Source organism: Lissotriton helveticus, chromosome 6 (assembly GCF_964261635.1).
Source record: "Lissotriton helveticus chromosome 6, aLisHel1.1, whole genome shotgun sequence".
Taxonomy (NCBI): domain Eukaryota; kingdom Metazoa; phylum Chordata; class Amphibia; order Caudata; family Salamandridae; genus Lissotriton; species Lissotriton helveticus.
The window spans coordinates 1,823,413,141-1,823,427,909 of NC_136067.1; the positions used below are offsets into that span (position 1 = coordinate 1,823,413,141).

General features: G+C 46.8%; 1 protein-coding gene across 2 annotated transcripts in view; it reads left to right on the forward strand.

The window, feature by feature from the left end:
* The window catches only part of TRERF1 (transcriptional regulating factor 1), a 521,224-nt gene that overhangs the window by 219,788 nt on the left and 286,667 nt on the right, over window positions 1–14,769 (forward strand). For both annotated transcript variants that reach the window (XM_078649717.1, XM_078649716.1), the window contains exon 3: window positions 3,273–3,373. The gene's annotated coding sequence lies outside the window, so the exon portion shown is untranslated. The remainder of the gene's footprint in view (window positions 1–3,272; window positions 3,374–14,769) is intronic.

Genomic DNA, 14,769 nt, shown 5'->3' on the forward strand with positions numbered 1-14,769 from the left:
TAATTTACCTTAATAGCAGTTGCTAAACAGCATTTTAAGGGCCTTCACATCTGTACCTTCCACATAGACAATCTCAGGTATTTTGGGATTTTAATATAGTGCTATCTTAGATAGCTCACACGTCTTTTTCCCCTCGTGTTAAAGAAAATGGATTTTTAGATGGTAGTTGCCTCTGATTCTTTGTGGATAGTTACGGTCCCTTTCTGCTCTTGACTGCTACATGGTATTTCACCGCCTTGAGAAAGTTATGCAATTCCTTATGAGGTCTTCTATCAATGTTCCGTTAATCAGAACATGGGTTTTACCTGACTTTTGCCTGAGTTCATACTCCGATACTGAGAAGGTCCTCGCAATGTAAATTTTGGGACTGCTCGCTCTCTGTTTGAGTCATGTTTTATAGGAATAAGTTGTAGGAGAAGCAATATGTTCTGAAAAATCAACGCTAGCTCTAACCCCTCACCACCCTCACTCAACAATCCGATTATTTATTTTGTTTTTATGTTTAAAAATATATTTTTTTTTATTATTTCCTTGCATTGCCTCTTCTACCTCCATTTGCCTGTGGCTATTTTCTGAAAACCCCAGTTGGAGAGGTACATTTGTCCTTCCTTTTTGTCCGATTTTACTGATGTCTTGGGTGTCTCTACTCAAGAATCACTGCCACCTCGCCCCATTTTATATTGCAGGCAGAATCTGTAAAAAAAAGTTGCTTAGACTAAAGGGTTCTATTTCTTTGTCTTCAGATGCCGAAATCGGGGCAGTCGGCACTTTCGCCTGTGATTGCAGCCCGCATACCTCACTCTGCAACTGGACCACAGCTTCTTGTGTGTGGAACTGCCTGCTCTGGCGATCTGGCCTTAGTCCATGGTTCTGTTCTATCGCAGCCTCTTCATCAGTCTTGCAATGCCCTCCATTTTACACTTTCCCAGACACGGAGGGGAAGACTGATTGCTGTTACCTCAGAGGGGGATCTCTTGCTACCTTACTGCTACATACTCTAAAGTCTTTCACCTGGAGTCCATACTTGGAAAGGATGTCACACCAACAGGAGACCGGCAGACCCCAAAAAATGTAGTAGGCACTGTGGATCTAATCAGTGCAGTCATTTACGGTTCTTCAAGGCCCAGTACCTCTAAAATTGCCTTTCAGTTGCTTAAGGGAACTGTGGAATGCTATAGGTTTGTTATCACCTGAGGTTTTTCGTCTCATGACAAACAGACATCGCAACCCTCCATTGCTTGCTGAATGCCCTTCTGTTCTCCTGAGGGCTAAAATAATAGGGACATTGTTCCCCTAATGTGATAAGGACCAAGGCAGTTTCAGTGGCATTGAAATACCATGTCCACTGAAACCATCTGCATAACGTTTGTAAAAGAAATATGCAATATATGTGAGCTCTAGATCTGATACTCAGGTCGATCAAATCTTAAGGCTAAGATTCTAGGGTCTTGAAATGTTACCTATTCCCAATAATATTTAAGTTAAGATACAAATCTGTTGTAAGGCAGTGTGGTCTTAAGAGAATGTAAATGTTGCTCACTTATGTGATTCCTGTACTGCTGGTTTTAGGTTCTTTCTCCAGGCACCTCACCTGCCAACACCAGGATAAACATGGCTGAAACATGTTGACTATACAACAAGGGATGTAAGAGAACCATTGAAGTCCCAAAAGATATCCCCCACGTTTTTAAACTTATCCAAGGTCACCATAGAATAAAGTACCATATTAGGTGGTAGACCTTGAGACAATTTTAAATCACTTGCACTTCACGCTCTTCCAAAAAAAAAAACTCAGCTGTAACTCTGGATTTAAAGCACACCCTATGGGCACTCAGCACCCATGGTGGGAACCCAATGATGAACCATGTCACCAACTAGGTTGATGAGTGAGGGTTCTTTAAAAAAAAAGAGAAATGTTTCTATTTAATAAGGACCAAGTGCCTTGAAAACACCTAATGTTATATTGGTAGTGAGTTTATTCTGCTCTCTCTGTAAAATGTTCCGTTCCACGACAGCACAATTGGCCCTGAAATAGTCAGGAGACCAGAGTCTGTGGAGGGAGACTAGAACGTCTCACCACCAAGATGGCGCCCATAATGGCTCACCGAAAGTGAGTTGAAGAGGGGAGAATCACCTCCTAGGAAAAGAAACTCCCTTCACTCAAACAGCTGTGGTGGTGGACCGGGGAGTGAGGATAGAGGCAATAAGCCAGACAATAAGTCCAGGCAGGTCAAGAGCTCTGGACTACAACTAGCAAAAAAAAAGACCTTTTAAAGCTCTTAACCTCCAACTGTGACCACCTTAATCACCTACCCTGATTTGGTGGAGAAAGCATCCCCTGTGGTCCTGGTAAATTCCTAACCCACTCAACGCTAAGAAGAGAGGGTTAGGATCACTAAACGCACTACACACTATACTAAAATTAGAAATCCCATTTAAAAAGTGGTGCTGAGAGGAAAATGAAATCAAGTATTGATGCACAGCTACTACCTTTAAAAGTAGGCAATATGCAGGGATTTACTGAATTAACCAATTTCTTCATAGTAAAGACAAGGTAATAATTATTTAAAATGGCATTAGGTTTGGGCCTCCGTGCTGTGGACCATATGTAGCCTCTGTTCTGTTGATAGCAATAAGAAATCTTAGGGGTTGCTACCAGGCGTGTCAACAAGGGGGCTAGCAGACAAGCAGATAATAAGGGGCATAGGGGATTCAGAATGGGCAAGTCAGTCACCAGAGTCCAAGTTGCTCAAGGGGGCATATCTGTTGGCAGTCCCCAGAACTGGTAGCATAGGTTATGCAGGAGTCGATTTGTGACGAGGCTTAGCTGGGGCGGCACAAATATGCAAGAAGCAGAACATATTGCTTCGGGGTTGTAAAAGACACCAAGAGGGAACGCCTGAATTATAGAAGGCCTGTCAGTTCCAAATGAGATCAGGGTTGTATAAACTCGTGCTACAATGGTAGACCTAGTAGAGACAAATTGCCTGAGCAGGCAAATAGACAAGGAATCGCACTTTACGGACATGCAGCTGTCCATGAAGAATATTCTCCTTTCAGGGTCAAGTCTGTTATCTAAGTTTCTGTTCACAGGTTGAGATCATGTTCCAGGAGGCCCCAATTCCTCTTCACGTGTACATAATAACCTTAATGCCCTGTTCCTGTTTGTAGTTTATTTAGTGATTTATTCTGCCAGTGCTGTAGCAACATTTGAATGTGACATGCATCATTTGATTGTTTTTTAAGTGATCAAATGTGTCTTTTGTGTGCAGATCCATATTTCCAAGAAAAGAGGCTACAAAAATGCGGGAGTCATAATGTGCTACACCAGAAAGAATGGAAACACTGTCACCTAATCCTTCCGGAAATCCAGGTAGAAAAAAGTTGCCTTTCAAAGTTTGTAATTTATAAAAAAAATTATGACAGCCTTTTAAAGGATTGTTTGGAAAATGTTATGCAAAGTTACCTTTGACAAGGCCTTAGATTTTTTTATTGTTTCAAGGATGTGTATACTGAATTATTGTTTTTTTCGCTAATGCAAATTCAGGTTTGTCACAATATCTTTAACAGAAATATCGTCTGACATTATTATCATGACTACAGTATTTTAATTATCGCTTACAAAAATATTACTCACTGGCTCTAGATTTTCTGTCAGTAACGCCAAGAAGGTGATTTTTTTAGGCAATTTTTAGAACGCAATAGGACTGTGATCTGGTAGTGTTGACCGATATTCTGGTACCCCACCCAAATATAATTACTTCTGTATAATTTTGTGGATGAAATGTTTGTGTCAGAAGAGAAAAATGCATAGCAAAATGGTCTTCTGGTTCATTGTCTGAGTAAATACTTGTAAACACCGACAAAAACTGAACTTTGCAGGTATTCACAGTGAAAAACAATGAAGCACAGAGAACTGCTACTGTAAAAATCAGGAGTTATTCTGCTGGCTAGGGTGGGGAAGAGAAGAGAACAATCCTGCATTTTAGGAGTGCGGAAAAACAATTATTCCCTGTCAAAAAGGAAGTTACATGTACAGATACATATTCCGCTACATGTATCCCCTTAGTATCTGAAGGGAGTGCAACATGTTCATGTCTTCTTCATCATACCCTAGACCAGCTAGTGTGGCTGGATAATCCTTACAAGAAAAGATGAAAGAAAGAAAAAATCCTGAAAGGTTCTGCCCCCCAGATCCTCACCAATCTTTTATCTTTTTATGTTCCGACACGCTCTCTCAGATCCTTGGGCCAGGCTCTCGCTGTGGTCCCCCGGTTCAAGCTTTGCTGAGCTGGGGGCCGATCTTTTCGAGTGAGAGCTGCGGCTATCTGGAATTCTCTTCCGGTAGAGATCCGTCTGTTGGAGGACCTCCTGTTGTTTCGTAAGGCCATTAAAACTCTCCTATTTTAATTCTGCCCTGTAGCTGCTCCTCTCTTCTGTCTTTTCTTTTAGCGGTGTTGCATTCTTCCTTGTCTTGCGCCGGGACGCTCCTTTGCTGGAGCAGCTGCGCGCATTATAAGTGCCCATAGCATAGCATGCTACCATATCCCTAAATCGGTCTGTCTGCTACAGCATTGAACCCCTGTGAACAGTAAATAAGGCATTAGCTGTCTCCCAGATATGTCATGTGTGTTGGTCTTACATACCTATGATACACCTAGCAGTCTAAGTAGTGGACCACCATTGTGCCATTTCCTACTGAATATTGATTGCTTCAACTTACTTAGAAAATATCTAAGTTTAGCGTTGACTGAAAGTTATTCTTCTGCTTTAGACCTTCCTCCTATAAGAGTGGATGTTCATTGGTAGCTTGTTAGAACCTGACCAAATGATGTTGTCTCACTACTTTAAAGTGTTTATGCAGTTTGTGTTAATTTTGAACATGTTACACTGCGAAGCGACAAACATTACTGTTAGTTGTAACAAGAAACAGAAAAACCCACCCAACTCCTTCCACCTGCCTACCTTTTCACCTTCTGGCCGTCGGCAAAACTCATCCGCAAACTGCAATTTCCCCTCTAGTGCCCCTTCTCTTCTGGATTGCCCAAATTACCAGAGCACAGTTACATCACGCTCCTGGGTTCCTTCAACAACCTGTAGGGCCAGTAATTACTTTGTGCATCTGAACTCAATTAATTCTATGGCCACATAACTCATTAGGCAGCCCCAGATCTTCCCCTTGCCTTGGTGCTAGTTGCCAGTTTTCCCATACCCAGCAGCCTCATATCCGCAGCCATCAGGACTCCAAGGTTGGCACTGTTGTCTTTCCCCCACATCAGAAGTTTTCCCTGCTTTGATGCAAAGTTTACTTTTGCTGTGGGCCTGCCTTTTTATGTATAGTAGGTAGATTCCCTATTATGGGCATTCTAATAGGGTCACAATTGCTCTTCTTTCTCCAGAAATCTTCCATTTGGCGGCAAGGCCATAATATGCAAGAAATGTTGGTGGTAATCCGCAGACTCTCCATCATTTGTCTCTTCTTGCTAAGTCCTTCAAATGCAGTTGTGCCATCTTGAAATGCCATATGTATACTTTTTTGAGCATGGATTCTCTGCCCTTAGCGTGTCAGGCATGATTTGTGTTTCTAATGATTATATCCTGCCTTGCCTAATTTTGCGCCCAACTTGCATTCCCAGGCAATTCTGTGCCAGACTCCCGGGCAGTTATATACCAAACTCACATTCCGCTTGGTCTCGTAGGCATTTCTACTTTGTAGTAAGGTTCCTAGCTTCCCCCCACAAACTGGACTTTGTTGTACGTTTAGTAATACCACAGTACCACTACTATTAGAGCCAGGTCTTGAGGAGTCTCCTGAAGGTTAGGAGGTCTTCGGTCTGCGTCTGCTGTAGGTGGATGGGGTGTGTGTTCCACGTCTTGGCGGCGAGATGGGATAATGATCTGCCGCCAGCGGTCACTCTTCAGTAGCGGGGGGGGGGGTGGCGAGGGCGTGGTCTGCGGAGCTGGTGGGCGGGGGTGTAGAGGCCTAGTCGGCTGTTGAGGTACGCTGGTCCGGTGTCATGGAGTGCTTTGTGTGCGTGGGTGAGGAGCTTGAAGGTTCTCCTTTTGTTAATGGGGAGCCAGTGCAGGTTTTTCAGGTGGGGTGTGATGTGGCTGCGGCGGGGGATGTCGACGATCAGGCGTGCGGAAGCGTTCTCGATGCGTTGGAGACGTTTCAGGAGTTAGGCCGGGGCTCCTGCGTAGAGTGTGTTGCCGTAGTCCAGTCTGCTGCTAACGAGGGCATGGGTGACTGTCCTTCTAGTTTCGGTGGGGATCCACATGAAGATCCTGCGAAGAATGCGAAGGGTGTTGAAGCAGGAGGAGGAGAAAGCGTTGACCTTTCTTTCTCATGGAGAGTGTTGAATCGAGGATGATCCCCAGGTTCCGTGCGTGGTCGGTGGGTGTCGTGGGATGCTCCTAGTGACGGCCACCAGGAGTCGTCCCAGGCCGAGGGGGTGGAACCGAGGATGAGGACCTCTGTCTTGACCGAGTTCAGTTTCAGACGGCTGTTCTTCATCCAGTCAGCAATGGCCTTCATTCCTTCGTGGAGGTTGGTTTTGGCGGTGTGGCGGTCCTTGGTGAGCGAGAGGATAAGCTGGGTGTCGTCGGCGTAGGAGATAATGTTGAGGTCGGGCAACGTGGGCGAGTGGTGTCATGTAGACGTTGAACAGCGTTGGGCTGAGGTATGAGCCTTGGGGTACGCCTCAGATGATCTCGGTGGCTTCGGAGCGGAAGGGGGGGAGGCGGACGCTCTGGGTTCTCCCGGAGAGGAAGGAGGTGTTCCAGTCCAGGGCCTTCTCTTGGATTCCGTCGTCGTGGAGGCGTTCTCTTAGTGTGCGGTGGCAGACTGTGTTGAACGCGGCTGACAGGTCCAGGAGGATGAGGGCCGCTGTTTCTCCGTTGTCGAGCAGGATCCTGATGTTGTTGGTGGCGGCGATAAGGGCAGTTTCGGTGCTGTGGTTGCTGCGGAACCCGGACTGGGATTGATCCAGGATGTTGTTCTCTTCGAGGAAGTTGGTCAGTTGTTTGTTGATGGCCTTTTCGATGACCGTTAATGGGAGCAGGGAGATGGGCCAAAAGTTCTTGAGGTCCTTGGGGTCTGCCTTGGGTTTCTTTAGTAAAGCGTTGATCTCTGCGTGCTTCCAGCTCTCGGGGAAGGTTGCTGTCTCGAAGGAGATGTTGATGGTTTTCCGGCCGGGTGGTGCGATGATGCTGCTGGCTTTGTTGAAGATGTGGTGTGGGCAGGGGTCTTCCGGGGCTCCGGAGTGGACGGTGTTCATGATCTTGATGGTGTCGTCGTCGTTGATGTTGGTTCAGGCGGTTGGTGTGGGTGGTGGATGTGGGAGCGGGGGTGTCGGTGGTTGCCGGGGTAGTGACGGCTTCGAAGCTGTTGTGGATGTCTGCGATCTTGCGATGGAAGAAGGTCGCCAGTGAGTCGCACAGGTCTTGTGACGGTGGGATGTCATTGGTGTTGGATCTGGAGTTGGAGTTCCTTCACAATGCTGAAGAGCTCTTTGCTGTTGTGTGTGTTGTTGTCTATGTGGTCTCTGAAGGCGGTCCTTTTGGCAGATCTGATGAGTTGGTGGTGTTGGCGGGTGGCGTTCCTGTGGGCTGAGTAGCTTTCCGTTTTTCTTTCACAGGTCCAGTTTTTTTCTAGTTTCTGCAGGTTCGCTTGGGAGCCTTGAGGTCTTCTGTGAACCAGCTGGCTCTCTTGCTAGTGTGGGTGTTGGGGGGCTTTTTGAGCGGGGCGAGGATGTTGGCGCAGTCGTTGATCCATTTTCTGAGGCTGCGGCATCGGGGTTGGTCCGGTCCGCCGGTGGGCTCTGGGCGAGGGTGGCGGTTAGCTGGTCCTTGGTGATCTATCCCCAGCTGCGGCTGGGCATCTGCTGGGTGTGGTGGTGTGTGGTGGATTTCCGTAAGGTGAAGTGGATGTATCGGTGGTCAGTCCAGTGGAGTTCGATGGTGCGGTCAAAGTAGATGTGAGTGCTCACTGAGAAGATGGGGTCAAGCGTGTGGCTGGCGGAGTGAGTGACGAGCTGACTGAGTCCGAGGTTGCAGAGGTTGTCGATCAGGGTGGAGGAGTTGGCGTTGTTGTTGTTCTCAGGGTGGAAGTTTATGTCCCCGAGGAGGATGTAGTCCGTGGAGGCGAGGGCATGTGTGCTGATGAAGTCGGTGATGGAGTCGCTGAACTGCGGTCGGGGTCCGGGGGGTCTGTAGATGAGGGTGCCTCTGAGGGTGGTGTTGGGGTCGGTGTGGATCTGGAAGTGCAGGTGTTTGGTGGTGTTGAGGGTGTTGTCGGCGTGTGTCGAGATTTTGAGGGTGTTCCTGTGGACGATGGCAATTACTCCTCCTATTCCGTTGGTGCGGTCCTTGCGGGTGATCTTGTAGCCTTCCAAGATGGCTATGGCGGTGTCAGGTGCAGAGGAGGGCGGCAGTCAGGTCTCCGTCAGAAAGGTGACGTCTGGGGCGTTGGTGTCGAGTAGGTCCCAGAGTCCGACGGCGTGTTTGCGGGCAGAGCAGGTGTTCAGCAGGATACATCTGAGGAAGTTGGGACCTTCGGTGGGTGGGTTGGCGTGCCGGATGCTGGTGAAGCTGCAGTTCCGGCAGGCGAGGGGTCCTTGGGTGCGCTTCGGGGCGACCAGGCAGCAGGTGCGTGATCATCGGGTGTTGAGTGCGTGGAGGGTGCTGGAGTCGTAGCGCAGGCGGGCATGGTGGTGTGTGCGGGGGCCAGGGGTCCTGGTGCTGGGCGCGGTACAGGCACAGACGGGCTTGCTTTAGGCGCGCCAGCGGCGTGCCGCCTGCGCGGCTGCCATATGAGGGGATGAGGGAGGGAGGAGCAGCTGGGAGGCGGGAGCCTGTGGAAAAGTAAATTCTGCCATGTTCTGTGTCTCTACGTGTCATCCATCATATGTTATGTGTGCATGATTAATATGCATATGTATTCCCTATGTTCGATTCAAGACGCAATTATAGTTGTGTCCACCTCTAGTATGTCAGTTTCCAGTCCTCGTGAATACTACGAATATCAGGCCTATGTAAAGCTACGTTGCCACGTCTCTCAGTGTGCACGTTATTTCATTGTAAAACCCCCGTTTCTAGGCCTCAAAAGGGCCTGGACACCAGATTCAGCTCCTGTCTCCTGAGCCCTCGCTGAGGAGCGATACAGCCCCCACCTGTATCCTCGACCCTTCACTTACTTCCTGCCTCGCAGTGCCCGGTTCAGCCTGGCTCTGCCTCTGAGTCTGCCAAGAGTATGTTATGATTCCAGTTATCAGTTCAGTCCTCCTTCTCTGCATTCCTAAAGCTACTGAATCGCATCAATAGTTTCCGTCATTGTCTAGCCTTTCCGTCTCCACGTTCGAGAAATACTGTATTTAATGGTCATTTCGTATTCTTCATCACGCACTACATGTAGAATAATGCATGCTCCAGTCTTAGAATCAAGTTAGCCTTTCCCCTCCTGACTTCTAGTTTATATCAACATGTTCTCTAAACATCAGATACTAGATACTGCTTAGGTACATGTCGCCCTGACTCTCCAGACTTCAGTCTCTGCTCCTAGCACAGAGTTCATAGCCCCCAGTTTCTCCTAGTGATACGTCATTGCCAGTTTGCGCGCACCACCAGGTTAGAGGTCCCGGCTCCTTAGGTAGCCCCCTCCATGTTTCCGCCCCATTCATGACATATTCTGTTACGTTTGCATCACATGTCTATGTATACGCCCTGTTACACCCACTTTCACCCTTATCTTTCGCGACTGCTACGCGTCACACCCTTTGCTCCACCCACTGCTCCGCCTATCATATGTACTGTAATGCAACTGTTTTACTATATATGCTTGTGTATTGTTATTAAATGCTAGCGCGCTCATCCCAGATCCAGCCCCGGCAGCTGCTGGGCCCTGCCATCCTATTCCTATGCAGGTTGTCCTGTTCCTGTCCTTTATGCTGTAATAAACCTGCGAAACTCCTACTACCTCGAATCTTGACTCTTATTTATTGAGCTATCTGTTATTCATTTATACATTCAAAAATAGGGTATTATTTATTTATTTACCACATAATGGCGCCCGAATAGGGACTTGCCCTTTCCCCACGCGTCGGTGAAGCCACGCCGACCCCCTGACCCTCTGCAGTCGTGACGGAACTCTTCTGCGCACCGGCAGATATTTCTGCTTCAAGTATCCCTCAGGTCCACGGAGGAGACGGAGGAGGCGGTCCAGCATCCAAACGAGACGGTGGAGGAACGCGGCGAGTCCCGACCAGAGCCCAAGCCGAGAGTCCAAGGTCCGAGGTATCCGGAGGCCCACCCGTAACTGAAGTCCGAAGTTCGTCCGTCCGGTATCGAAGCAGTCCCGTCCAGTCTGAGGCCTTCCGTTCTTGCTGCCCGGTGAGTACCGTTACTGGGGTGGTATCTAGACAGGGTCAATCTAATTGACTCTGGTCCGTGGGTTGGTGGTACACAGACCCACAAACGAAGTGTCCACTTCGGTGGATGCGGGTCCTGACGTGTCTCTTTATGAGACCGGTAAGTTTCGTACTGTTTCAGCAGTGCATCTAGTTCCTGTTCTAGTCAGTTCTGTTCTCGAGAAAATTCATGTATTCTGTGTTCCGTATTCCAGGTAGAATTCTGTTCGAACTGTTATTTTTAAATGTTCTTCATGTATTTTAATGTCGTGGTATGAATGGGGAATAAGTATCGTGTTTATTGTGTATTGTATTGTGTCTAGATTATAGTTCAGTCATGCCGCTCTTTTCGAAATTACGTCAGTTAAAAACCAGAAAGGGTCTGCTGGAGGAAGCAGTTCCTGTCCCGCCTAGGGACAGTCCAGGTCATTTTATGTATCAGAAGCATGGCATAAGTGCCATACTATATCTAGATTTATGGGTAGAGTATACAAAACAGTTAGAAGAAAAGTATAGATGGCCCGTATCGGGTACATGGGATGCCGAGTGCATCATGCGAGTAGAAGAGGCATTATGGAAAAAGAAAGCCAGACAATCACAGAAAGATGCCATCGAGCTATGGCGTAAAGAAGCTCATAAAAGAACCGAAAAAGAAATCAGAAAGTCAGAATTAAGTAGAGAATCCTCGGAACGAGCACAAGAAAAAGAACTAATCGAGATAGGTGAACAAGTCAAAGCCGAACAGTCAGACAGACAGAGGAATGCCCTCATTAGGGGTATGTATCCTCTTCTTGCCGAGGGCTTGCCAAAAGCGACCCCGGAGGCATCCAGTAATTTTCCGCCACCACTAGTTCCGATCAAGTTACGTCACAAACCAACCGCAGCTGATATTTTCATCTCGTCCTATTTGGACGACACAGTCCCAGAATATGCAAATCCTGTTCCCGCTCCACCAGTCCCTGTAAATCAGGCACTTCCCGTTCCTCCAGACACCGGGGCACCCTTTGCAGCACCTGCTACGGTCCCCCCGGTCCAGCCCGCCATACAAGTCCAGTCCGCATTCCAATTTCCCACCCTGCCAGGACGAAAAGCATCAGTTGATGATTCTAGTCTAGGGGCCGCAGGAGGAGGTCCTCCTCGAACCCCGCCGCCACATAAGCGTTTAACGGCAGCCGAATTACATATGCAAGCGTCACAACGTACGCCCAGACTGTCTGTTGCAGAAATAAGAAAATCCCTTGCCGAATGCTGCTATGATCCAGTCCCAGGCGAAGATGATATGGTTTTATATTCATTACGCGTAAGAAATGTGGCCGAGTATCTAGTTACCCTACCAGATATGAAGGAAGATCTAGACAGAATATATCGTTTCATCCGTACAGGGGAAGATCCAGAAAGTATTAGTGATGTCATGTCCCAAAGGAAAGCTGAGACCCAGCTCATGATATTAAAGTTTCTGATTAATTGTCTAATAAGAGAACAAGATTACCCGTCCAAAAATCAGGCCGAAATGAAAGCCCTGATGAAGTGGAGTAATAGTATAGCCGAGGGTAAGCACAAGACTATCGGTGCTATGGAGAGTATGTACAAGAAAATCCGTAAAGAAATAATAAAGTTACACGAACAACGTAAAGCAGCACAAGTAAACGAGAAAGAAAGTAACTCTGATACTGAAGAGTTAGACGACGAGAATTCCGCCAGAATAGCGTATGTAGGACAACCTAGATTTCCAGATCGCCATTTACGTCTAGAACCCAAGTCTACGTTCCATCATCCAGTACCAGACCAAGGTTCTCTAGAACAAGTATTTCAAGCTACTGATCACATTCTGAAATCACGAATCGGTTACAGTGAGTTAAGTACTATGTATGAACAAGAACTAGCCCGATCAGCAGTCCGATGGATTACTGATTCTACCACTTTTCCAGACGAAATAGTGGCACAAATGTTTCTGAAAATGCCCCCAGCCGAGCAACGACTGGTGGGTATGTATATGATTCAGCACCTCATTACTCTGTATGAGGGTCAACATTCTGATCCTGGTCCGTTACATGATATCCTGAACGAGTTACTCCAGTATAGATGGAGAGGTCTAGGTACCGATTTAATTAGTGTCATTCTAGAACAGCGTCACAAATATAGAACGTTTCTGAACCCGCATTTTGTTCATGTCTCACCCCCAGAAAGTAAACCATTTTACATAGACAGACAGAATCCGTTACGAGAAGTCCACCCAGTTAGAGGAACGGGTGGCGAAATGCAGCGAGTGTTTGTATACACTCCGATCACAAAGATGGAACTTCTGGAGATGAAGAAATTAATTCCCTGTCATGATAAAGATCCAGCAGGGTTCCATAGAGAATTAAAAGACATGCTCCGTATGGGAGAATACACGTATCCAGATATAATTAAAATGTTAAAGGTTCTGTTGCCCGCAGGGGTGTATGAAAAGCTCAAGGAAAAAGACTGGGAGGTGGGAGAGAAAAAGATCGATTGGGCAGTCCTAGAAGCTGAAGATAAGATACGAGTACCAGGTACCGGTCTCGGAGATAAATGTAAAGAATTACCTGAATTATTGATTCAAGTTTTACCCAGATTATTAACAACTAAAAAGGAAGACTGGGATGCAATCTCAGCCTGTAAACAGAAACAAGACGAAGATATTAGTGATTTTTATTCCAGATTTGAGAAATGTTTTAGCATCAACAGTGGCCTCAAGACAAGTAGTGAGTCATACCCTCACCTTTTTGTTACTAAATTAGTCGAGAATTCAAGTTCACCAATTAAAAATCGAGTTCTGAAAGTCGAAAGTACCTGGCAAGCTAATACCCCGTCCCAGATGTTGCAGATGCTCCAATACCACCAGAATAGAATCAGAGAAGAGCAAGCACATGAAAGAAAACGTATGAAAGACACGAAAATGAAAGTACTAGTTGCACAATCTGTTCCTCAAGACAGTCAGAAGAGGGGTCCGAATCAAGCCAGTCATCCTGCAGCTCCCGTTAAAGGGAACTGCAATTATTGTAAACAGCCAGGTCATTTTATAAACGAGTGTGCAGTTCTGAAACACAACATAGCTACTGGTAAGACTAAAGAAAGACCACGTCCGCCTAGACAAGAACAAGTTTCACAGACTCCTCAGTTACAGAATGCACCACAGACAGTTACAGCACCGCAGCCTATCGCTGCAACACAGCATGTCACACAGCAGATGTACCAGTATGCACAGTCTGAGTATCCAGAGTACCAGCAGTATTCATGAAACAGCCTAGAGAGGGAGGTAGGCTTGCCTCTCATCGAGATACCTGTAGATCAAGAAGGTCCCTATGTTCATAGTCAAGTATTAGGGAAAGACAGAAAGTTTTTGATTGATACAGGGGCAAGTAGGACCACAATTAGTCACGCCGAAGTTCCAGGGGCTCCGCTCTCAGGCTCAATAAATGTTTCCCTTGGATTTTCAGGAAAGCCTATCGTAAATGAGATCTCAAAGCCAGTTTCTCTAGAAGTGGGTCCATTGTCCCGCACTACTGATCTGTTACTTACTAAGTCATGTCCAGAAAATCTATTAGGCATTAAGACACTGAAAGAGTTAGGTGCAGTTATATGCTGTTCCCCAGAGGGAATACGATTGTTCCTACGTGACTTTAAGGGTCACTATGTATTACGAGATTTTGATTCAAGACTGTCTAATGTTCCACAGCACTTATGGGCGCAAGGTCCAACTGATGTTGGTTACATGCAAATCACACCCTATCGTGTGACTCTCAAGCCAGGTGTAGTGTTACCACGAATCAGACAGTACAGATTGCCACCTGAGGCTGTAGCAGCCTTATCCAAAATTATTGACGAGCTTATTGCTCAAGGAGTGGTTGTAGAAACTGACTCCAATGTATGTAATTCTCCGATCATTCCAGTCATGAAACGTACTGATCCAAATGCACCCCCAGTATATCGATTAGTGATTGACCTACGAGAGCTTAATAAGTGTATTATTCCTCAGTACCCAGTTGTCCCAGACATCTCTTCCCTATTAACAGCCATTGACTCCGAAGCCACGTTCTTCACTGTCATAGACCTCAAGAACGCGTTTTTTAGTGTTCCCATTCATCCAGACAGCCAGTTCCTTTTCGGATTTTGTTTAAATGGAAGGAGCTATATGTTCACACGCGCTCCTCAAGGTTTCACAGAAAGTCCTAGTATTTACAGTCAAGCACTTAAGAGACAACTAGACAACATTCACATGCCAACTGACACTGCCCTGCTCCAGTATGTCGATGATCTACTGATCACAGCCCGTTCTGAACGTGCTTGCGAGCGAGCATCCCTTACAGTCTTGTATTTCCTAGCCGAGATGGGGCACAAGGTG